The sequence below is a fragment of the Papio anubis genome, chromosome 17, assembly GCF_008728515.1.
Source record: "Papio anubis isolate 15944 chromosome 17, Panubis1.0, whole genome shotgun sequence".
Classification (NCBI taxonomy): domain Eukaryota; kingdom Metazoa; phylum Chordata; class Mammalia; order Primates; family Cercopithecidae; genus Papio; species Papio anubis.
Window position 1 is genome coordinate 21,827,960 of NC_044992.1, and position 25,861 is coordinate 21,853,820.

The following is a 25,861-nucleotide window of genomic DNA, read 5'->3' on the forward strand; positions in this document are numbered from 1 at the left end:
GAATCTATTTCTGAACCTCTGTTCTGTTCATTGATCTATGTATCTATCCTTCTGCCAACACCACACTGTTCTGATTACTATAGCTTTTTAGTAAGTCTTGAAATCAGATAGTATTAGTCTTCCAACTCTGTTGTCCTTTTTCAAAATTGTTTTGGCTATTTTAGTCCCTTTGCCTTTCCATATAAATTTTAGAATCAGCTTGTCAAATACTTTTTTTCAGAGCTCCGCCTCCGGGCTTCACGCCATTCTCCTGCCTCAACCTCCTGAGTAGCTGGGACTACAGGCGCCCGTCACCACGCCCAGCTAATTTTTTGTATTTTAAGTAGAGACAGGGTTTCACCGTGTTAGCCAGGATGGTCTCGATCTCCTGACCTCGTGATCCGCCCACCTTGGCCTCCCAAAGTGCAGGGATTACAGGCGTGAGCCACCGCGCCCAGCTCAAGATTCTAATTTTTCACTTGCACAGCTGTTCTGAGATTTCCTGCAGTTGTCCAGAGGAAAAGAAAAATGTTTTATATAAAGATATGTATCATTCTTTAGTACAACAGAGTTGAAAACCCATTTTTCATAAAGGACAAGCTATTCATTCCAAACAGTAACAATAAAATGTTAACCTTCTTGTACTTTACAAACAATGGTCCCTCTGCTGCCAATGATCTTCCTCTGACTCTTCACCTAAATCGTACTCATCCTTCAGGTCTTTGGACAATCCTCCATCCACAAGCCTTCCTTGATTCTCCCCAAATATGGGTTAAGGGTTAACATATTTTCATTACACTCTGAAGACGTCTATCATCACTCTTAACTCTGTGATTGAGAGTTAACTTGTTTCTCCCATCAGGACATAAACTCTAGGTGGGTATGAAGGAGAAAACACTAAATACTTATATTTTAGCTCCTAGCACAGACAGAGCAATACGTAAGTTTTTGTTCTTAATGACCAATTGCGCCGGGCGCGGTGGCTCAAGCCTGTAATCCCAGCACTTTGGGAGGCCAAGACGGGCGGATCACGAGGTCAGGAGATCGAGATCATCCTGGCTAACACGGTGAAACCCCGTCTCTACTAAAAAGTACAAAAAACTAGCCAGGCAAGGTGGCGGGCGCCTGTAGTCCCAGCTACTCGGGAGGCTGAGGCAGGACAATGCCGTGAACCCGGGAAGCGGAGCTTGCAGTGAGCTGAGATCCGGCCACTGCACTCCAGCCTGGGCAACAGAGCGAGACTCCGTCTCAAAAAAAAAAAAAAAGACCAATTGCTTTGAATAACAGCAAGAAGGGGGAGAAGTTGAAAACAGGATGTCCTACCTTGCAAACAAGCTATAAAAAGAATCCTCCAAAAAAGCGGAAAGTGATGCCAGTTAAAAAAGAAGGGCTGGGCACAGTGGCTCACACCTAAAATCCTAGCACTTTGGGAGGTTGAGGCAGGAGGATCACTTGAGGCCAGGATTTTGACAGCACCCTGAGCAACACAGTGAGACTCTGTTTCTATTAAAAAAAAAAAAAAGGAAAGGGGCCAGGCACGGGGGCTCAGGCCTGTAATCCCAGCACTTTGGGAGGCTGAGACAGGCGGATTACAAGGTCAGGAGTTCGAACCCAGGAAACGGAGGTTGCAGTGAGCCGAGATCGCCCCACTGCACTCCAGCCTGGGGGACAGAGGCAGACTTCCTCTCAAAAAAAAAAAAAAAAGACAAGTTCCACCGGGCATGGTGGCTCACGCCTGTTATCCCAGCATTTTGGGAGGCCGAAGCAGGTGGATCACCTGAGGTCAGGAGTTTGAGACCACCCTGGCCAACATGGTGAAACCCCGTCTCTACTAAAAATACAAAAATTAGCTGGGCATGGTGGTGTGCGCTTGTAGTTCCAGCTACTTGGGAGAGGCAGGAGTATTGCTTGAATCCCGGAGACTAAGGTTGCAGTGAGCCAAGATCGTGCCACTGTACTCCAGCCTGGGCAACAGAGTGACACTTTGTCTCAAAAAAAAAAAAAAAGTTCACAGAAAAAAAAAAATTGAAAAATAAGGAAAAGGACTAGCACTGTACTATGAAGTAGTAGTTGTCATGCCACATTCCTGCAAGGCTAATCTCTCAAAGATATGAATGAACAACATATAAAGCAACTGAAGCTTGGACTCACAGGGTCATCAATTTGACTTTAACTACTAATATGTCAATGACTACTAAATCTGTATCTTCCTTCTGAACCTTTCTACTCAAGACCTATATATATATCCGGAAGCCTACTGGATTTGCTATTGGATTTCCCAGATACCTCAAATACTACACACCAAAATCAAACTTATTTCCCTCAAATGTAATACCCTCTTTTACTCTTGTATTCCCTAACTTGGTTAATGACATCACATTCCACTTAATTGTCCAAGCCAGCAATTTCAACTCCATCGTTGACAACTCCTTCTTCTCTACCCATTCCCCAATATAAAGTCAATGAGATCCTTTTAGTTACTCTCCTAAAAAAGTTCTTCAATCTGTCTACAATTCCACCATGACTACTGTGCCTGATATCTTCAATATCTCTCAAGTCATCACACCAGTCTCCCAACCAACTAGTCTCCCTACAATCAATTGTGCCTTTTAAAATCTAACTTCTACACTGTCAACAGTTACTTCTACTTAAATAGTGATCTAAACATGTTCCTTACCTGGTTTAAAAACTCTTCCATGACTCCTCAGCACCTACAAAATAAAATTCAGACCCCTTACTAAGGTCACCCATAACTGGATTCCAACCCATCTCTCACCTCACTTCCTTCTATTCCTTCCTCATACCCCATGATCTTGCCACATTAAACTAGTCCACATGTCCATACTTCTTGCACATCTGTATCTTTGTACAAGCTATTTTTCTCACTTCAAACAGTCATTTTTCCAATCCTTTTTTTGGCTGACTCAGCCAAATTGTATTCCTCCTTCAAGACCCAACTGACTCTCTAGGAAGTCTTCTCTAACTTTCCCCTCCCACTACAAGGCAGAGCTAATGTTCCCATAGCACTTAGTACAGATTTCTATTACAGCACTTATTGTACTGACTCAGAACTATTTATGTGCTGGTCTCTAATTAAAATGTGGCTGCTCTTTACAACTAATTGATACAACAAGTTACAAATTTCTTTGTTGCTTCTTCATTCCCACTGCTTCACTTGGCTAGCCTTAAAAACAAAAAAAAAAGGCTGGGTGTGGTGGCTCACGCCTGTAATCCCAGAACTTTGGGAGGCTAAGGCGGGCGGATCACGAGGTCAGGAGATCGAGACTATCCTGGCTAACACAGTGAAACCCTGTCTCTACTAAAAATACAAAAGATTAGCCAGGCCTGATGGCGGGCACCTGTAGTCCCAGCTACTCGGGAGGCTGAGGAAGGAGAATGGCGTGAACCCGGGAGGCAGACCTTGCAGTGAGCCGAGATCGCGCCACTGCACTCCAGCGTGGGCGACAGAGCAAGACTCCATCTCAAAAAAAACAAAAAACAAAAAAAAAGGTGAACTCTTTTTCTTTTTTTTTTCTGAGATGGAGTCTCACCCTGTCTAGGCTGGCGTGCAATAGCACGACCTTGGCTCACTGCAACCTCCACCTCCCAGGTTGAAGCGATTCTCCTTCCTCAGCCTCCTGAGCAGCTGGGATTACAGCTGCCTGCCACTAAGCTCAGCTAATTTTTGCTTTTTGTTTTCTGGGATGTTTTTTGAGATGGAGTCTTGCTCTATCACCCAGGCTGGAGTGCAGTGGCGCGATCTCAGCTCACTGCCACTTTCACCTCCCGGATTCAAGGAATTCTCAATCCCAGCCTCCCAAGTAGCTGGGATTACAGGCGCCTGCCACCACGCCCAGCTAATTTTTATATTTTTAGTAGAGACAGGGTTTCACCATCTTGGCCAGGATGGTATTGAACTCCTGACCTCGTGATCTGCCCACCTCGGCCTCCCAAATTGCTGGGATTACAGGTGTGAGCCACTGCATCCGGCCAACAGTGAACACTTTAAAAATGATTTTGTCATTTATATTTTAATTCCCTCCCAGCGCCTAGCACAAGATATAACACACGATAGACACTTAAATATTTGCTGAAGTTGATTGCTGAAAGGATCAACTCCAACATTTTTCAACGAGGCCACAGAACCCACAAAGCTTACGATTCAAGCCTAGTTATGGCTTACTGGTAGAAAAAAAGACATTACACAAATTCGCAAATTGATACTTATGTTGTTTCTAGATTTGCATATTTTTCCCAACTAGTTTCAGGGTCAGTTCCCAGAAAATTGGTAACCAAGTAAATCTTTTAAACAAAACACTTATTTTTGTTGTTGTTTTAAATAGGGTCTCACTCTGTCTCCCAGGCTGGAGTGCAATAGCGTGATTACAGCTCGGATTACTGCTCACTGCATCCTTGATCTCTTGGACTCAAGTGATCCTACCACCTCAGCCTCCCAAGTAGCTGGGACTATAGGTACATGCCACCACACCCAGCTCATTTTTAATTTTTTGTAAAGGGAGGGTTTCACCATATTACCCAGGCTGGTCTGGAACTCCTGGGCTCAAGTGATCCTCCTCCTAGGCCTCCCAAAGTGCTGATATTACAGGCATGAACCACCATGCAGACCAAAATCACTTCTTATTTTTATTTATTTTATTTTTTTCAGAGTCTCCCTCTGTTGTTGCCCAGGCTGGAGTGCAGTGGCGTGATCTCTGCTTACTGTGACCTCCGCCTCCTGTGTTTAAGCGATAAGCGAGTCTCCTGCTCAGCCTCTCGGATAACTGGGATTACAGGCGTCCACCACCACGCCCAACTAATTTTTGTATTTTTAGTAGAGATGGGGTTTCACCATATTGGCCAGGCTGGTCTCGAACTCCTGACCTTGTGACCCACCCGCCTCGGCCTCCCAAAGTGCTGGGATCACAGGCGTAATCCACCGCACCTGGCCCTAAATCACTTCTTAAACGACCTGTATTTTCCCATGAAATAGTATGATCCAGTGTTGTACCAAACCACCATTTAATAATTGAGCCAGCACACACCTGTAACCCCAGCACTTTGGGAGGCCGCAAGGTGGGCTTGTAGCCGGACAAGGTGCAGACAAAACCCCTCAGACACCAAATTAAAGAAGGAAGGGCTTTATTTGGCCGGGAGCTTTGGCAAGACTCATGTCTCCAACAACCGAGCTCCCCAAGTGAGCAATTCCTGTCCCTTTTACGGGCTCACAACTCTAAGGGGGCCTGCGTGAGAGGGTCATGATCAATTGAGCAAGCAGGGGGTACGTGACTCTGGGCTGCATACACCAGTAATTAGAACAGGACGGCCGGGCACGGTGGCTCAAGCCTGTAATCCCAGCACTTCAGGAGGCCAAGACGGGCAGATCACGAGGTCAGGAGATCGAGACCATCCTGGCTAACATGGTGAAACCCCGTCTCTACTAAAAAAATACAAAAAACTAGCCAGGCGAGGTGGTGAGCGCCTGTAGTCCCAGCTACTCGGGAGGCTGAGGCAGGAGAATGGCGTGAACCCAGGAGGCGGAGCTTGCAGTGAGCTGAGATCCGGCCACTGCACTCCAGCCTGGGCAACAGAGCGAGACTCCGTCTCAAAAAAAAAAAAAAAAAAAAAGAACAGGACAGGGATTTTCACAGTGCTTTTCTATACAATGTCTGTAATCTATAGATAACATAACCTATTAGGTCAGGGGTAGATCTTTAACTACCAGGTCCAGGGTGTGGCGCCGGGCTGTCTGCTTGTGGATTTCATTTCTGCCTTTTAGTTTTTACTTCTTCTTTCTTTGGAGGCAGAAATTGGGCATAAGACAATATAAGGGGTGGTCTCCTCCCTTAGGCTGATCACCTGAGGTCAGGCGTTTGAGACCAGCCAGGCCAACATGGCAAAACCCCATCTCTACTAAAGTAAAAAAATTAGCCAGGCATCGTGGCGGGCACCTGTAACCCCAGCTGCTGAGGAGGCTGATGCAGGAGAAGCTTGAACCCAGACGGCAGAGGTTGCAGTGAGCCGAGATTGCGCCCCTGCGCTCCAGCCTGGGCGACAAGAGTGAGACTCTATCTCAAAAAGTAAACAAATAAATAAATAAAAATTAAAACAAAAATTGAACCAGCAAAGCAGATTACTTATTTCCCTCCTTGTATTAAATGCATCTTTAATAAAGAAAAGTTAGTATTTTTCTTGTTAAATTGTAGTCCTTTTCACTATAAGTCACAGAGCTTTGACAGGGAAACAATCAAGACCTTGAGAGGTAATAAGACAGAAGTAGATATTAAATACTTCTTTTTATTTTGTTTTGTTTTTTGTTTTTTGAGACGGAGTCTCACTCGCTCTGTCGCCCATGCTAGAGTGCCGTGGCACGAGCTTGGCTCATTACCACCTCCACCTCCTGGATTCAAGCGATTCTCCTGCCTCAGCCTCCCAAGTAACTGGGATTACATGTGACCACCACCATGCCCACCTAATCTTTGTATTTTTAGTAGAGACGGGGTTTCACCATGTTGACCAGGCTGGTTTCAAACTCCTGACCTCAAATGATCCACCCACCTCAGCCTCCCAAAGTGCTAGGATTACAGCAGTGAGCCAACATGCTCGACCAATAATTTTGTTTTTAAACATAATGTTTTTAGGCCGGGTGCAGTGGCTCACGCCTGTAATCCCAACACTCTGGGAGGCAGAGGCGGGTGGATCATTTCAGGTCAGGAGTTCGAGACCAACCTGGCCAGCATGGTGAAACCCCATTTCTACTTAAAATACAAAAATTAGCCAGGCGGTTAGTGCCGTGCCTGTAATCTCAGCAATTCAGGAGGCTGAGGCAGGAGAACTGCTTGAGCTTGGGAGGCGGAGGTTGCAGTGAGTTGAGGTGGCGCCACTGCACTCCAGTCTGGGCGACAGAGTGAGACCTTGTCTCAAAAAAATAACAAATTAATAAATAGAATTAAAAAAAAAAAAAAAAAGATTTTCAGCTGGGCGTGGTGGCTCACACCTGTAATCCCAGCACTTTGGGAAGCCAAGGCAGGCAGATCGCCTGAGGTCGGGAGTTCGAGACCAGCCTGGCCAACATGGTGAAATCCCATCTTTACTAAAAATACAAAAATTAGCCAGGTGTGGTGGCGTGCGCCTGTAATCCCAGCTACTCGAGAGGCTGAGGCCAGAGAATCACTTGAATCCAGGAGGCAGACGTTGCAATGAGCTGAGATCTCGCCACTGCACTCCACCCAGGGCAACAGAGTGAACCTCGGTATCAAAAAAATAGAATAAAACAAGGCAGGGCATGTTGGCTCACACCTATAATCCCAGCACTTTGGGAGGCCGAAGCGGGTGGATCACGAGGTCAGGAGATCGAGACCATCCTGGCTAACACAATGAAACCCCGTCTCTACTACAAATACCAAAAGAAATTAGCCAGGCATGGTGGCGGGCGCCTGTAGTCCCAGCTGCTCGGGAGGCTGAGGCAGGAGAATGGTGAGAACCCGGGAGGGGAGCTTGCAGTGAGCTGAGATCGTGCCACTGCACTCCAGCCTGTGCGACAGAGCGAGACTCCGTCTCAAAATATTAAAAAAAAAATAATAAGAAGAAGCCAATAAATATTTCTTTTAGCCCCTGCTATGTCAGAGATTCACAGGAAGTCCTTAAATCTCCAAAGCTCCTGTCCCACTTTGGAAAAACTTCTCACACAACAGGCAATCAAGATACTAGTCCACCCCTTTTTCTTTCCCAGGGGAAGAAATCCTCATTTTGTAAGGTCATTTACTGCATAAAAGTAACCACAAATACAAAAGAGAATAGAAGGAGAGGAGGACAGGAAATTCTCATCACAGCTGAACAAACCTCTATTATTTTAACGTAACATGTGTGGCATTTATGGGCTTATTTGAACTGATGGAAATTTCTAGGCCGGGCGCGGTGGCTCAAGCCTGTAATCCCAGCACTTTGGGAGGCCGAGACGGGTGGATCACGAGGTTAGGAGATCTAGACCATCTTGGCTAACACAGTGAAACCCCGTCTCTACTAAAAAATACAAAAAACTAGCCGGGCGAGGTGGCGGGCGCCTGTAGTCCCAGCTACTCGGGAGGCTGAGGCAGGAGATGGCGTAAACCCGGGAGGCGGAGCTTGCAGTGAGCTGAGATCCGGCCACTGCACTCCAGCCTGGGCGACAGAGCAAGACTCCGTCTCCAAAAAAAAAAAAAAAAAGAAATTTCCAGTAGGGGTAAAAATGCATTACCAACATTAAAAATAAATGTCCAACTATTAAAAAATAAAATAAGATGGCTAGGCCAGCTTCAACACTTTATACTCTACTTAATGTATAATATTTTATACTCTACTCCATGTAGTAGTCAAAGATGGAATAAATTTTTGTAATGACCCATCACGATAGTAACAAATGCTTTCTTTTTAAAACCATTATCTTAAAGAAAGAAAAGTGAAACACATTTTACCAGAAGTTAAAACAACCAGGTTCATTTTCCCCATTCCTATAAAATAATACACTCCCCTTATTTGTGAATCTTCAAGAACCTAGTATAGCCCCTCCCTACCTTTACTCAGGTAAAAGACAAATCACTTATTGATTTCCAAAAGGCCTTGACAGTTCAAGGTCTCCATCCTCAGAGCCAGCAAAGCTGAAGCGTCTATGTCCTTTTAAAAGGAGTCTGCATCTCTATTTTAGAAACCATTTTCTCGCTGGGCTTGGTAGCTTACGCCTGTGATCCCAGCACTTTGGGAGGCGGAGGCAGGCGGATCACCCGAGGGCAGGAGTTCGAGACCAGCCTGACCAAAATGGTGAAACCCCATCTCTACCAAAAATACAAAAACTAGCCAGGCATGGTGGTGGGCGCCTGTAATCGCAACTACTTGCAGGCTGAGGCAGGAGAATCGCTTGAACCCGGGAAGTGGAGGTTGCACGCAGCCAAGATTGCGTCACTGCAGTCCAGCCTGGGCGACAGAGTGAGACTCTGTGTCAAAACATAAATAAATAAGCTGGGCGCGGTGGCTCACGCCTGTAATCCCAGCACTTTGGGAGGCCGAGGCGGGTGGATCACGAGGTCAGGAGATTGAGACCATCCTGGCTAACACGGTGAAACCCCGTCTCTACTAAAAATACAAAAACTTAGCTGGGTGCAGTGGCGGGCACCTGTAGTCCCAGCTACATGGGAGGCTGAGGCAGGAGAATGGCGTAAACCCGGGAGGAGGAGCTTGCAGTGAGCCGAGATTGCGCCACTGCACTCCAGCCTGGGCGACAGAGCGAGACTCCGTCTCAAAATAAATAAATAAATAAAATAAAATAAAATAAAAAGAACCCATTTTCTCTCTCCATAAACACATAGTTTGACTGTCCTCTGCTTTGTCTACGTTAAAAAACAACGTCTCAGGAGTGTTTCTTCAGCCTCTCAGGAAAACCAGACACCTCTTAGGTTCCTCTTCTGAGATATTCCACCTGGGAGATCCCACTGATAAGCAGGTAACAAAAAGTAGAGTTAGAGGGCTGCTGTATGCATATCTGACCTCCAAAATAGAGACAGGTCCCCAGAGCAGCCAGAAACTCCTTTGCAAAGGAAAACTTTTTATAATTTAAAAATAATAAAATGGGCCAGGCGCAGTGGTTCACACCTGTAATCCCAGCACTTTGGGGGGGGGGGGGGGGGGGTGTGGGTGGAGTGCGGATCACCTGAGGTCAGAAGTTCAAGACCAGCCTGGCCGGCAATGGCGAAACCCTGACTATACTAAAAAAAATGCAAAAATTAGCCAGGTATGGTGGCGCGTGCCTGTAATCCCAGCTACTAGGGAGGTTGAGGCAGGAGAATTGCTTGAACCCAGGAGGCAGAGGTTGCCGTAAGCCAAGTTCGCACCACTGCCCTCCAGCCTGGGCGACAGAGCAAGACTCCTTTCCCCACCTCAAAAAAAAATTATAATAAAATAAAATGAAAAATGGCCGGGCGCGGTGGCTCAAGCCTGTAATCCCAGCACTTTGGGAGGCCGAGGCGGGTGGATCACGAGGTCAGGAGATCGAGACCATCCTGGCTAACATGGTGAAACCCCGTCTCTACTAAAAATACAAAAAACTAGCCAGGCGTGGTGGCGGGCGCCTGTAGTCCCAGCTACTCGGAGGCTGAGGCAGGAGAATGGCGTGAACCCGGGAGGCGGAGCTTGCAGTGAGCCGAGATCGCGCCACTGCACTCCAGCCTGGGCGACAGAGCGAGACTCCGTCTCAAAAAAAAAAAAAAGAAATACAAAAAATAGCCGGGCGAGGTGGCGGGCGCCTGTAGTCCCAGCTACTCGGGAGGCTGAGGCCGGAGAATGGCGTGAACCCGGGAGGCGGAGCTTGCAGTGAGCTGAGATCCGGCCACTGCACTCCAGCCTGGGCTACAGAGCGAGACTCCGTCTCAAAAAAAATAAATAAATAAAAAATAAAATGAAAATAAAGATAACAAAATAGCCAGGCACAGTGGCTCACGCCTGTAATCCCAGCACTTTGGGAGGCCGAGGTGGGTGGATCACCTGAGGTGAGGAAATCAAGACCAGCCTGGCCAACATGGTGAAACCCCATCTCTACTAAAACTACAAAAATTAGTCAGGCATGGTGGTGAGCATCTGTAATCCCAGCTACTCGGGAGGCTGAGGCAGGAGAATGGCTTGAACCTGGGAGGTGGAGGTTGTTGCGAGCCAAGATGACACCACTGCAGTCCAGCTTGGTGACAGAGTGTGACAGAGCAAGACTCTGTCTCAAAAATAAAATAAAACAAACAAATTGTATTTTCACATCCCTCACTGGGCAGCCCTCCCAGCTTGTCTCAAACTAGTTTTCACAACTCTTTTTTTTTTTTTTTTTCCCAGACAGAGTCTCGCACTGTTGCCTGGACTAGAGTGCAAATGGTGCTATCTCAGTTCACGCAACCTCCGCCTAACGGGTTCCAGTGATTCCCCTGCCTCAGCCTCCCAAGTAGCTGGGATTACAGGCGCCCGCCACCACACCCGGTTAATTTTTTGTATTTTTAGTAGAGACGGGATTTCACTATGTTGGCCGAGCTGGTCTCGAACTTCTGACCTCATGATCTGACCGCCTCAGCCTCCCAAAGTGCTCGGATTACAGGCATGAGCCACCGAGCTCGGCCTTTTCTCAACTCTTTAAAGCACGTTAGTGCCAACTATATTACAAGGCAACCTGAGTTAGCTATGTTCAGTAAGTATTTTAACAGATTGGCCCTCCATCCTTTTGGGTGAGGAGCTGCACACCGTTTGTAAAAACACCAAAGAGTACGGTACTTTTCCTACAGAAGTCTGATGGCTAATTCGTCACATTACAGAACTGGTAGTTCTGCACATGATCTGCTATGCCCATACAGAAAACACATATGTGTCTACTGAGGTTTTACAAACAATATGCTTCTTACCTTAACAGAGAAATCAGTCATTCCATTAACAATGGTAAGGTCTAACTTCCAGTATATTGTTGGTGACACATTAACATCAGCATAGTACTTACAATTCACAATTTGCATAAACAATCTCAATTACATAGGTGATGCTTGCAATAGCCCGTTTGAAGCATGACATCTTCCTGGTGTTCAGAAAGGTTAAGTGGGACCTGCTCAAGGTTACCTAGCAGCTTTATCAATGGTGGACTTCCTTTCGAACCTGCCTGACTCTAAGCCCCTACACCTCTTTTCCCTAGACCCCTCCCAGCTTTCAAAAGAGGGCTCCCGACTCCCATCCTCTACCCAGACCAGCCTATTACTCCAGGATACCGACCCTTCCTCTGCCTGGTTCAGAGGTGGCTTCTTCAGCTCCAACAGAGCTTTCATCCTCTACCACCCTCCCCTCGCGATCATTCTCTGAAATAAGCGGAAAAGAAGAGGCGACCAAAAGCTCCTGAAGGAAGGGATGATACAAATGGGCTGCTTCACTCCGCAGCACGCAAACCCTTCCCATTCCACCAACCTGTCTAGCTCTGCGGCCACCTGTGTCCCAAATTCTCCCATCATCACCTCAAACTGTACCTCCCCCACGCCCTTCCGTCTCCCAGAGTCAGAGCCCACCCCACAAAGTCATGTATCCTTCCGCCAAGTTACCCTCCTCCCACGCGTTGTCCACTCCCCCTCCACCACTACTCACGGTCGGTGACTGGGCCCGGCCCTCATGGCTGCTCCTTTGCCGCCCGCCGCCACCACTTCGCCACGTCCCGGCCCCTCAGTCACCGGCGCCGCTGTCGGGACTAGCAGGAGCCGCTCCTGCGCCTGCGCAGCGTGGAGCGCCTGGGCCCTTTCAGGCCGCACGCGCCTGCGCAGCCCCTGCCGGGGGCGTCTTCCTCAGTGCCTGATGGTCTCGACCCCTGGGTCTCTAGTGGACATGAAACTGGCCTTGAAGAATTCTGAGGCTTAGAGAATCTGGCGGCTGCCGCAGGGTACGCCTCTGGAGTACTGTGCCTAGGTTAGTAAACTCTTGGATCGCGCTTCCCCAAGGAGCCACACACTTACTGGCCCTTCCAGAATTCTGCATCCTACTTGCACTTAAAGGCCTGAATTCAGGTGCTCTGAGGTGACCACTGATGATAAATTTGGGGGTTTTTTTGTTTGTTTGTTTTTTGTGTTTTTTTTTTGAGACGAAGTTTCGCTCTTGTCCAGGCTGGAGTGCAATGGCGCGATCTCGGCTTACAGCAACCTCTGCCTCCCGGGTTCAAGCGATTCTCCTGCCTCAGCCTCCCGAGTAGCTGGGATTACAGGCATGCGCCACCACGCCCACCTAATTTTGTATTTTTAGTAGAGACAGGTTTTATCATGTTGGTCAGGCTGGTTTCCAACTCCCAACCTCAGATGATCCGCCCGCCTTGGCCTTCCAAAGTGCTGGGATTACAAGCATGAGCCACTGCACCCGGCCTGGGTCTTTTTTTTTTTTTTTTTTTTTTTTGAGACGGAGTTTCGCTTTTGTTGCCCAGGCTGGAGTGCAGTGGCGCGATCTCAGCTCGTTGCATCCTCCGCCTCCCGGGTTCAAACGATTCTCCTGCCTCAGCCTCCTGAGTAGCTGGGATTACAGGCTTACGCCACCACACCCGGCTAATTTTTGTATTTTTAGTAGAAACGGGGTTTCACCATGTTGGCCAGGCTGGTCTCGAACTCCTGACCTCAAATGATTCGCCCGTCCCGGCCTCCCAAAGTGCTGGGATTACAGGCGTAAGCCACCATGCTTGGTCAAATTTGGGTCTCTTTCAAGAAGATGATCGTGTCTAGAATGTATCAGGAGTAATTATGTAAAGGCAGCTTTCCCATCCTAGAATACGCTACTAGCCAGGAGGTGCAATGAAGTCCTGGGGACCTTGTCAAAAGGAGGTGACCTCACCTAGAATGCACTGGGGACACCGCTAAGTTCAGTACGTTTATCAAGCACATGCTGTTTATTGGACAGAAATGTTCTAGGCATGGCGTGTGTGCTATTGAGAAATTTGCAGGCAAATAGTCCCCTACTTTCCAGCTCTCACTGTGAGCCTGGCCCTTTTTCAAACTGGGAAAGGAAAACCAGACCTTTAGTCCAGTGAGGCCCAACTGTCAGTCCCTAGACTACAGTTCCTAGACTACTGTGCTGCTTTGGCATAGCCTGACAAGAGACTAAGCTCAACTGAGTCCTGAGAATTCAACAAAACAGACTTGAAGAAAGCAGCAGGCAATGAACAGCAACCAAAGGGAAGAGGAGGTACAAGACTAAACTCTCTCCTCATCACCACGGCTCTTTTTTCTCTCTCAACTCCAGCGCTGGTCTCCTCTCTTCAGAGTTTGGACACATAAGGCCCAAGATATAACGTAAGGAGGTAAAAGAGAAGAAAAAAAGATGACAAGTTGAGTGCTCAGTGATGAATGTTAAAAAAATAAAAATAAAGCTGGGCATAGTAACTCATGCTTGTAATCCCAACATTTTGGGAGACCAGATTGGGAGGATTGCTTGAGCCCAGCAGTTAGAGACCAGCCTGGGCAACATAGGGAGACCTACCTCTACAAAAAATTTTAAAAATAGTGGCCAGGCAAGGTTGCTCATGCCTGTAAACCCAGCACATTGGTAGGGTGAGGCAGGCGGATCACCTGAGGCCAAGAGTTCCAGACCAGCCTGGCCATCAAGGTGAAAACCTGTCTCTATTGAAAAAATACGGCCGGGCGCGGTGGCTCAAACCTGTAATCCCAGCACTTTGGGAGGCCGAGACGGGCGGATCACAAGGTCAGGAGATCGAGACCATCCTGGCTAACCCGGTGAAACCCTGTCGCTACTAAAAAATACAAAAAACTAGCCGGGCGAGGTGGCGGGCACCTGTAGTCCCAGCTACTTGGGAGGCTGAGGCAGGAGATGGCGTGAACCCGGGAGGCGGAGCTTGCAGTGAGCTGAGATCCGGCCACTGTACTCCAGCCTGGGCGACAGAGCGAGACTCCGTCTCAAAAAAAAAAAAAAAAAGAAAAGAAAAGAAAAAAAGAAAAAATACAAAAACTTATCCAGGCATGGTGGCGGGCACCTGTAGTCCCAGCTACTCAGGAGGCTGAGGCACGAGAATCGCTTGAACCCAGGAAGGGAGGTTGCAATGAGCCGAGATCGCACCACTGCACTCCAGCCTGGATAACAGAGTGAGACTCCATTTCAATTAAAAAAATAAATAGGGCCGGGCACAGTGGCTCACATCTTTAATCCCAGCACTTTGGGAGGCCAAGGCAGGTGGATCACGAGGTCAGGAGATCGAGACCATCCTGGCTAACACAGTGAAACCCCCTCTCTACTAAAAATACAAAAAAATTAGCTGGGCGTGGTGGTGGGTGCCTGTAATCCCACCTACTCGGGAGGCTAAGGCAGGAGAATGGAGTGAAGCCAGAGGCAGAACTTGCAGTGAGCCGAGATGGTGCCACTGCACTCCAGCCTGGGCGATAGAGCGAGACTCCATCTCAAAAAAAAATTAAAAAAATTAGCTGGGTGTGGTGGTGGGCGACTGTAGTCCCAGCTACACGGGAGGCCTAGGGAAGAGAATGGCGTGAACCCGGGAGGCGGAGCTTGCAGTGAGCCGAGATTGCGCTACTGCACTCCAGCCTGGGCGACAGAGCGAGACTCCGTCTCAAAAAAAAAAAAAAAAGGAGGCCGGGCACGGTGGCTCAAGCCTGTAATCCCAGCACTTTGGGAGGCCGAGGCGGGCGGATCACGAGGTCAGGAGATCGAGACCATCCTGGCTAACATGGTGAAACCCCGTCTCTACTAAAAATACAAAAAACTAGCCGGGCGTGGTGGCGGGCGCCTGTAGTCCCAGCTACTCGGAGGCTGAGGCAGGAGAATGGCCTGAACCTGGGAGGCGGAGCTTGCAGTGAGCCGAGATCGCGCCACTGCACTCCAGCCTGGGTGACACAGCGCGAGACTCCGTCTCAAAAAAAAAAAAAAAAAAAGGAAAGAAAGAAAAAATAAATAAATAGGCCGGGCACGGTAGCTCATCCCTGTAATCCCAGCACTTTGGGAAGCCGAGGTGGGCAGATCATGAGGTCAGGAGATTGAGACCATTCTGGCTAACACGGTGAAACCCCATCTCTACTAAAAATACAAAAAAATAAGCCCGGAGTGGTGGCATGTGCCTGTAGTCCCAGCTACTCGGAAGGCTGAGGCAGGAGAATGGGGTGAACCCAGGAGGCGGGGGTTGCAGTGAGCCGAGATCATGCCACTGCACTCCAGCCTGGAGGACAGAGGGAGATTGTGTCTCAAAAAATAATAATAATAATAATAGATAAATAAAAATAAAAATTAAGGCCGGGCATGGTGGCTCACGCCTGTAATATCAGCACATTGGGAGGCCGAGTAGGGGCAGATCACCTGAGGTCGGGAGTTCCAGACCAGCCTGATCAACATGGAGAAACCCCATCTCAACTAAAAATACAAAATTAGCCAGGCATGGTGTCACATACCTGTAATCCCAGTTACTCAGGAGGCTGAGGCAGGAGAATCGCTTGAACCTGGCAGGTGGAGGTTGCAGTGAGCCAGGATCGTGCCATTGCACTCCATCCTGGGCAACAAGAGCAAAACTCCGTCTCAAAAAAAAAAATAATAATAACTGGGCGTGGTGGCTCATGCATGTAATCCCAGCTACTTGGGAAGCTGAGGCAGGAGAATTGCCTGAACCCAGGAGGAGGAGGTTGCAGTGGACCAAGATCGCACCACTGCACTCCAACCTGGGTGACAGAGTGAGACTCCCTCTCAAAATACATAAATAAATAGGCTGGGTGTGGTTGCTCACACCTGTAATCCCAGCACTTTGGGAGGCTGAGGAGGGCGGATCACCTGAGGTCAGGAGTACAAGACCAGCCTGGTGAATATGGTGAAACCCCATCTCTACAAAAATACAAAATTTAGCCAGGCATGATGTTGGATGCCTGTAATCCCAGCTACTCAGGGGGCTGAGGTGGGAAAATCAATTGAACCCGGGAGGTGGAGGTTGTAGTGAGCCGAGAGTGTGTCACTGCAATCCAGCCTGGGTGACAGAGCAAGGCGCTGTCTCAAAAAGAAAAATAAATAAATAAATAAATAAATAAATAAGGGCCAGGTGTGGTGACTCACGCCTGAATCCCAGCATTTTGGGAGGCCGAGGTGGGCGGATCACGAGGTCAGGAGTTCGAGACCAGCCTGACCAACATGGTGAAACCCCCGTCTCTACCAAAAATACAAAAATTAGCCGGATGTAGTGGTGCACACCTGTGGTCCCAGCTACTTGGGAGGCTGAGGTGGGAGAATCACTTGAACCCTGGAGGCAGAGGTTGCAGTGAGCCTAGACTATATTCCACTACACTCCAGCCCAGGCAACAGAGTGAGACTGTGTCTCAAAAAAATTATTTTAATTCAAAAAAAAAAATGTTCAGGCCGGGTACAGTGACTCATGCCTGTAATCTCAGCACTTTGGGAGGCTGAGTAGGCAGAGTTCGAGACCAACCTGGGCCACATGGTGAAACCCCATCTGTACAAAAAATTTACCAAAAAATTAGCCGAGTGTGGTGGCCTGTGTCTGTAGTCCCAGCTACTTGGGAGGCTGAAGAGGGAGGATTGCTGGAGTCTGGGAGGCAGAGGTTGCAGTGAGATTCAACCATTGCACTCCAGCCTAGGGGAGCCAGACTCCATCTCAAGTAGAATAAAATTTTCCTCTTAAAAAAGAAAAGAAAATCCTCTACTAACCCCACAGCCCTCTCCTGCTCAGCATTGGCCCTTAATATCCAAGGGTTCAGCATCTAGGAATTCAACCAACTGAAGAACAAAAATATCTGAGGAAAGGCCAGGCATGGTGTCTCATGCCTGTAAACTCAGCACTTGAGGAGGCCGAGGCAGACGATCATTTGAGGCCAGGAGTTTGTGACCAGCCTGGGCAACATAGTGAGACTCTGGCCGGGCGCGGTGGCTCAAGCCTGTAATCCCAGCACTTTGGGAGGCCGAGACGGGCGGATCACGAGGTCAGGAGATCGAGACCATCCTGGCTAACACAGTGAAACCCCGTCTCTACTAAAAAATACAAAAAAAAAACTAGCCAGGCAAGGTGGCGGGCGCCTGTAGTCCCAGTTACTCGGGAGGCTGAGGCAGGAGAATGGCGTAAACCCGGGAGGCGGAGCTTGCAGTGAGCTGAGATCCGGCCACTGCACTCCAGCCTGGGCGACAGAGCGAGACTCCATCTCAAAAAAAAAAAAAAAAAAACCATAGTGAGACTCTGTCTCTGCAAAAGATTTAAAAATTAGGCGGGCGCGGGGGCTCACGCCTGTAATCCCAGCACTTTGGGAGGCCAAGACAGGCGGATCACGAGGTCAGGAGATCGAGACCATCCTGGCTAACACGGTGAAACCCCGTCTCTACTAAAAATACAAAAATTAGCTGGGTGCGGTGGCGGGCGCCTGTAGTCCCAGCTACACGGGAGGCTGAGGCAGGAGAATGGCGTGAACCCGGGAGGCGGAGCTTGCACAGAGTGGAGATTGCACCACTGCACTCCAGCCTGGGCGACAGAGTGAGACTTCGTCTCAAAAAAAATAAAAAAAATTAAAAAAATTTAAAAAATGAGCGTGGGGCGTGGCATCTGACACCTGTAATCCCAGCACTTTGGGAGGCCAAGGTGGGCAGATCACCTGAGGTCGGGAGTTTGAGACCAGCCTGACCAACATGGAGAAACCCCGTCTCTGCTAAAAATACAAAATTAGCCGGGTGTAGTGGAACATGCCTGTGATCCCAGTTACTCAGGAGGCTGAGGCAGGAAAATCACTTAAACCCCGGAGGCAGAGGTTGCAGTGAGTTGAGATAGTGCCACTGCACTCCAGCCTGAATGACAGAGAGAGACTCCGTCTCAAAAGAAAAAAAAAAAAAGGAAAAAGAAAAAATCTAAAACTTCCCTGACCCCAAGTTACAAGGTGTAACTTTATCTTTCTTACTAAAATAGTGTAGTGTAGTGGGCCGTGCGTGGTGGTTCATGCCCATAATCCCAGCACTTTGGGAGGCTGAGGCAGGCGGATCACGAGGTCAGGAGTTCGAGGCAAGTTTGGCCAACATGGAGAAACCCTGTCTGTACTAAAAATACAAAAAATTAGCCAAGCATTGTGGTGTACGCCTGTAATCCCACCTACTCCAGAGGCTAAGGCAGGAGAATTGCTTGAATCTGGGAAGTGGAGGTTGCAGTGAGCAGAGATTGTGCCACTGCACTTCAGCCTGGGCGACAGAGCAAGACTCCATCTCAAAAATAAATTAATTAATTAATTAAAGAAAAACAAAATAGTGTAGTGAAGATGGAGGAGAGAGAAGCAGATGGGGTCTGCGCATGTTGGCTCATGTCTGAAATCCCAGCACTTTGGAAGGCTGAAGTGGGTGACTTAAGCCCTAGAACAGTGTCTGGCACATAGCAAGTACTCAATAGATTTTTGTTGAGTGAGTGAATAAATGACATCTTTCTCTGGGTTGGCTCTCCCCTTCTGGTATCGACATGACTGCAGCAGCTCCAGATATTATGTCTTCTTACATCCAGCTCCAGTGGGAAAGAAGCAAAATTCTCCTTGTACCTTTTATCTCCTTGGGTTATATGCCCATCCCTAAAACAATCATCATGGGCAAGAGAATGTTATATGCTGATTGAGTTGGTTCCGGGTTGTGTGCTCCCTGCCTGGAGTAAGCCTTATCCATCCACATAGTCTGAGTTTGGAGTAGGGGTGTTTCTATGGATAACCATATTGTATATAATGAATTAATGATTGGCAGGGGGGAAAAATCCACTATTCTGCCCTTGGTAAGAAATTCAAGTAGGGGCCCAGGCACGGTGGCTCACGCCTGTAATCCTAGCACTTTGGGACACCAAGGAAGGTGGATCACGAGGTCAGGAGTTCAAGACCAGCCTGGCCAAGATGGTGAAACTTCGTCTCTACTAAAAATTTAAAAATTAGCAGGCGAGCGCGGTGGCTCAAGCCTGTAATCCTAGCACTTTGGGAGGCGAGCCCAGGCGGATCCCACAAGGTCAGGAGGTCGAGACCATCACCAGCTAACACGGTGAAACCCTGTCTCTACTAAAAAGTACAAAAACTAGCCGGGCCCGAGGTGGCCCGGCCTGTAGTCCCAGCTACCGGGGAGGCTGAGCCAGGAGAATAAATGAAACCCGGGAGAAGCAGACTTGCAGTGAGCAGAGATCCGACCACTGCACTCCAGCCTGGGTGACAGGCCCGAGACTCCGTCTCAAAAATTAGCTGGTGTGGTGGTGGGTGCCTGTAATCCCAGTTACTTGGGAGGCTGAGGCAAGAGAATCGTTTGAATCTCCCTGTCAGAAGAACCGCCAGGGAGGCGGAGTTTGCAGTGAGCCGAGATTGGGCCACTGCACTCTAGCCTGGGTGACAGAGCAAGACTCTGCCTCAAAGAAAGAAAAAAAAGAAATTCAAGTAGGGAAATGGCTCAGAAAACCCACAGTGGTTCAAATACAGGAATATATGCTGTTGTCATATATATAGTCTCCAGCAGGGGACGCCCCCTTCCCCTCTCCCCTGGGAGCCAAGAGTCTAGACTGGGCCACCAGCTCATACCCCCAGTCCAGGCAGCATTGATTCTCCACCAGAACTGAGCTCAGGTTCTGTGGGGGATGACTCAAGAAAGCACTGTAATTGACACTTAGCAGTTTTCTACTCTTCAGACCCAGGGCCATGGAGCCTTGAGTAGAGTTTTTTGTTTTTTTTTTTCATCAGCATCTCTATTTTCTCTTTGACCCCAATTCCTCCTCTGCTACTCTCTACACCCCAGGAACTCACCAGCCGGGAGCAGGCGGCAGCTAATTTTGGTACCACTTAAGGGTTCCCCATTCTGGCCCCCCTTCTACTCTCTCACCGCCAAATATTTGTATCCGGAGTGTTTTCTTCCAAGAGGCTGCAACACCCAAGGCTGGTACCTCTCATAACCAACCCACACAAGCGCCCACCTCCCTTTAGGAATTGGCCAAATTTGGCATTTTTTTTCATGACAGCCTGCCATTCCTAGATGTTTTCTACATTAAAGAAGAAGAAAAAAAATCACTGTTTTCTCCTTAACTTCAAGCTACCACTCTCTCCTCTTCCCCTATAAGGGAAGAGAAAACAAAAAGTTGAAATATAAAAATTCCCCTCCTCACCAGGTGCAGTGGCTCACACCTGTAATCCCAGCACTTTGGGAGGCTGAGGAGGGTGGATCACCTGAGATTGGGAGTTCGAGACCAGCCTGACCAACATGGAGAAACCCCGTCTCTATTAAAATCAGGCGGTAGCGGTGGCTCAAACCCTGTAATCCCAGCACTTTGGGAGGCGAGAGGCAGGCGGATCTGCAGTCAGGAGATCGAGACCATCCTGGCTAACACGGTGAAACCCGTCTCTACTAAAAATACAAAAAACTAGCGAGCGAGGTGGTGAGGCGCCTGTAGCCCCAGCTTCTTTCCCGAGGAGGCTGAGGCAGGAGAATGAAGTGAACCGGGGAGGCCGGGCTTGCAGTGAGCTGAGATCCGGCCACTGCACTCCAACCTGGGTGACAGGCGAGACTCGTCTCAAAAAAAAAAAAAAAAAAAAAAAAAAAATCAAAAAATTAGCCAGGCATGGTGGCACATGCCTCTAATCCCAGCTACTCAGGAGGCTAAGGCAGGAGAATCACCTAGAACCCGGGAGGCGGAGGTTGCAGTGAGCCAAGGTCGTGCCATTGCACTCCAACCTGGCCAACAAGAGTGAAACTCTGTCTCAAAAAAAAAAAAACCCCTCCTCCCATTATTCAAGTTATTGTCATCACTCTCTTCTCTGCCCCATAAAGCTGTGAAGCCCTTTGCCTCACTCTTGACAGCGTGAGGGGCCAGTGGGTAGGGACTGTGGTTTGAATATCTGAATTGTTTTTCCTTCCACTCTGGGTACTTGCTCAGGCATTGGGGTCTCCTCACTCTTGGCCACATGAGTTTCTTTAGAATCCTCTGGTCAACTGGGACCTTGATTTTGAGACAGTTTAGCCTGGGGTATTTTTGTTCTGTTTGTTGTTGGTCAGTTCTGTTTGCACATTTTCTTCTGTCTGTCAGTTTTAGTTTTTTTTTTTTTTTTTTTGAACAGTCTGCGCTATTAACCAGGCACAGATACCCCGATGGCGTGATCTCGACCACTACAGCCCACCTCCCAGATTTCACGCCATTCTCGCCTCAGCACCTCCCCAAGTAGCTGAGACTGGCGCCAGCCACCGAGCTGAACCCCTTGACCTGAAAACAGAGCGGGGTCTTCCAGGATAATCTTCTCTCCTGACCTCGTGATCCCGCTCGGCCTCCCAAATACTGACTTGGCTCCCCACTGGCTTCAATTCCAATTTTTTCATCATTGTGGTTCTGGAAACTTCTCGTGTGCGGTGTCTGGCAAGTTTTGAACAGGTTCTTTCTATAAAAATCAAAGATTTTTTTAAAATGTTCTGCTAGGCGTGGTGGCTCACGCCTGTAATCTAGCTTTAGGAGGCCAAAGTAGTGAGGATCTGAGGTTAGGAGTTTGAGAATGGCTGGCCCAATATGGTGAAACCCCGTCTCTACTAAAACTACAAAAATTAGGCGGGCTTGGTGGGGTGTACCTGTAATCCCAGGTACTCAGGAGGCTGAGGCAGAAGAATTGCTTGAATCCGGGAGGTGGTAGTTGCAGTGAGCTGAGATTGCACCACTGCACTCCAGCCTGGGCAACAGAGGGAGACTCCATCTCAAAAAAAAAAAAAAAAAAAAAAAAAAATGGGCGGAAATGTTGGTGGCTCAAGCCTGTAATCCCAGCACTTTGGGAGGCGAGGCGGTGGATCACAGGTCAGGGAGATCAAGACCATCCTGGATTAACAGTGAAACCCGTCTCTACTAAAAATACAAAATAAAACTAGCGAGGTGAGGTGGCAGGCGCCTGTAGTCCAGCTACTCGGGAGGCTGAGCCAGGAAGAATGGTGTAAACCGGGGAGGAGCTTACAGTGAGCTGGTCCACAGCCCTGCACTCCAGCCTGGGTGACAGAGCTGAACTCCGTCTCAAAAAAAAAAAAAAAAATGTTCCAAGGCTAGGGGCAGTAGCTAACACCTGTAATCTCAGCACTTTGGGAGGCCAAAGGAGGTGGCTCACTTGAGCCCATGAGTTCAAGACCAGCCTGGGCCAAGCCAGGCACGGTGGCCCACACCTGTAATCTCATCACTTTGGGAGGCCGAGGCAGGTGGATCACCTGAGGTCAGGAGTTCGAGACCAGCCTGGCCAACATGGTGAAACTCCATCTCTACTAAAAATACAAAAAATTAGCCAGGTGTGGTGGCAGAAGACTATAACCCCAGCTACTTGGGAGCCTGAGGCAAGAGAATCGCTTGAACCTGGGAGACAAAGGTTGCAGTGAGATGAGATTGTGCCATTTCACTCCAGCCTGGGAGTCTCAAAAAAAAAAAAAAAAAAGAAGAAGACAACCAGTCTGGGCAACATGGTGAGAGCCTGTCTCTATAAAAAAATACAGAAATTAGGCTAGGCATGGTGACTTATCCCTGTAAACCCAGCACTTTGGGAGGCTGAGGCGGGCGGATCATGAGGTCAGGAGTTCAAGACCAGCCTAGCCAACATGGTGAAACCCTGTCTCTACTAAAAATACAAAAATTAGCCGGTGTGGTGGCGGGGACCTGTAATCCCAGCTACGCGGGAGGCTGAGCCAGGAGAATCACTTGAACCAGGGAGGTGGAGGTTGCAGTGAGCCAAGATCACACCACTGCACTCCAACCTGGGCGATGAGCAAGACTCCGTCTCAAAAAAAAGACCAAAAACAGAAATTAGCTGGGCATGATCGTGCACATCTGTAGCTACCTGGGAGGCTAAGACAGGGGAATCACCTGAGCCCAGGAGGTGGCGGTTGCAGTGCACCAAAATTGCACCACTATACTCCAGCCCAGACAACAGAGTGATTGTGTCTCAAAACATTTTTTTTTAACTAAAAAGCAATGTGGCCCGGTGCAGTGGCTCATGCCTATAATCCCAGCACTTTGGGAGGCCAAGGTGGGTGGATCACGAGGTCATGAGATCGAGACCATCCTGGCTAACACAGTGAAACACCCACTCTACTAAAAATACAAAAAATTAGCCAGGCATGGTGGTGGGCGCCTGTAGTCTCAGCTACTCGGGAGGCTGAGACAGGAGAATGGCATGAACCCAGGAGGCAGAACTTGCAGTGAGCCGAGATGGTGCCACTGCACTCCAGCCTGGGCAACAGAGCAAGACTCCATCTCAAAAAAGAAAAAAAAAAATGTTCAGCCAGGTACAGTGACTCACGCCTGTAATCTCAGCACTTTGGGAGGTGGAGTAGGTGGAGTTCAAGACCAACCTGGGCTACATGGTGAAACCACATCTGCACAAAAAAATTACCAAAAAATTAGCTGGGTGTGGTGGCCCGCGTCTATAGTCCCAGCTAGTTGGGAGGTTGAAGAAGGAGGATTGCTTGAGTCTGGGAGGCAGAGGTTGCAGTGAGATTCAACCATTGCACTCTAGCCTAGGGGAGCCAGATTCCGTCTCAAAAAAAATAAAAGTTTCATCTTAAAAAAGAAAAGAAAATCCTCTATTAACCCCACAGCCCTCTCCTGTTCAGTATTGGTCCTCAATATCCAAGGATTTAGCATCCAGGAATTCAACCAACTGAAGAACAAAAATATCTGGGGAAAGGCCAGGCATGGTGTCTCATGCCTGTAAACTCAGCACTTGGGGAGGCCGAGGCTGAGGATCACTTGAGGCCAGGAGTTCGTGACTAGCCTGGGCAACATAGTGAGAATCTGTCTCTGCAAAAGATTTAAAAATTAGCGCTGGGCATGGTATCTAACACCTGTAATCCCAGCACTTTGGGAGGCCAAGGTGGGTGGATCACCTGAGGTTGGGAGTTCGAGACCAACCTAACCAACATGGAGAAACCCTGTCTCTACTGAAAATACAAATTAGGCCGGGCGCTGCGGCCTGCCTGTAATCCCAGCACTTTGGAAGGCCTAGACGGGCGGATCACGAGGTCAGGAGGATCGAACATCCTGGCTAACACGGTGAAACCCCTGCCTCTACTAAATACAAAAAGTAGCCGGGCTAAGTGGCTGGGTGCCTGTAGTCCCAGCTACTCGAGGCTGGAGGCAGGAGAATGGCTTGAACTCCAAGAGGAGGAGCTTGCAGTGAGCTGGAGATCCGCCACTGCACTCCAGCCTGGGTGTGACAGAGCAAGACCGGGCTCCCCAAAAAAAAAAAAAAAAAAAAAAGAAAATACAAAATTAGCCAGGCGTGAGGTGGTGCATGCCTGTGGATCCCAGCTACCGGAGGCTGAGGCAGAAAAATCACTCTTGAACCCGGAGGTGTAGCTGCAGTGAGCCAAGATCGTGCCATTGCACTGCAGCATGGGCAACAAGAGCGAAACTCCATCTCAAAAAAAAAAAAGGAATTACTAGGCATGGTGGCAGCAGGTCTGCAGTCACAGCTACTAGTGGGGTTGAGGTGGGAGGAATGCTTGAGCCATGATTGCACCACTGCACTCCAGTCTGGGTGACAGAGCAAGACCCTGTCTCAAAAAAAAAAAATAAAATAAAAGAGAGAATGGGAGGAGAGAAATTGAGGATAGCCAGAATATACAGTTGTGTCTTCCCAGGGAATTTAGATACTATAATTTCCACCCTCCCATCCTATGGATACCAAAATCTGCTGATTCTCTTGTAGTAAGAGATGACTTTAAGTCATCTCTAGATTACTTATAATATCTAATACAATGTAAGTGCTATATAAATAGTTGTTATACTGTATTGTGTCATATTTTTGTTATTTTAGAGATGAGGTCCCCGAAGTCCCGTGATAGAGATTTCTGTCTGTTTTGTTCACTGATGTATCCCCAGCACGGGACAGAGCTTGCTAGTAGATGCTTTATACATCTTCCTCCACAGTCAGGCATGTTAGCACATGCCTGTAGTCCTGGCCACTCAAGAGGGCTGAAACTGGAAGATCGCTTGAACCCAAGAGTTTCAGGTTCCAGTGAGCTATGATCATGCCACTGCACTCCAGCCTGGGCAACAGAATGAGCACTGACTCTAAGAACCTTCTTTCCTAAACTCCCCTCTACCAAGGTGTATCTCTGTTTCAAGTGTTTGATTTAGAGGCTACAAAGGATGAAGAGGGCTCAAGGCCTCAAACAGACCAAGGTAAATGGAGTTTCTCTGGCTGCTAGAGCGGTCTAGGAGAGCTTAGGTGGCTAAGCTGCTTCTTCCTCCTTTGCAAACCCTCTGTTTTTTCTCCATAAAGGAATGACCTCAGATAGGAGACAGTAGCCGAAGCTTACAGGAGGGAAATCCACACCTGCTCTTCATCCCAAACACCGACCCAAGGACCACTCCTTGCAGGAGCCTAGTAGAAAGCAAAGGTGCAGACAGCCCGGG

At 48.4% G+C, this 25,861-nt stretch overlaps 1 protein-coding gene across 6 annotated transcripts in view; it reads right to left on the reverse strand.

Annotated features, from left to right (window-relative positions):
* FAM222B (family with sequence similarity 222 member B) overlaps positions 1 to 25,861 on the reverse strand; it is a 111,065-nt gene that overhangs the window by 84,715 nt on the left and 489 nt on the right. For 2 of the 6 annotated variants that reach the window (XM_009189981.3, XM_021928869.2), the window contains exon 1: positions 12,103 to 12,247. The exons of 1 other annotated variant lie outside the window; for it this stretch is intronic. The gene's annotated coding sequence lies outside the window, so the exon portion shown is untranslated. Of the gene's footprint in view, positions 1 to 2,656; positions 2,691 to 12,102; positions 12,248 to 25,861 lie in introns of those variants that run through there. 3 more of the 6 variants (XM_009189980.3, XM_003912518.4, XM_003912517.4) reach the window with 3 other exon arrangements.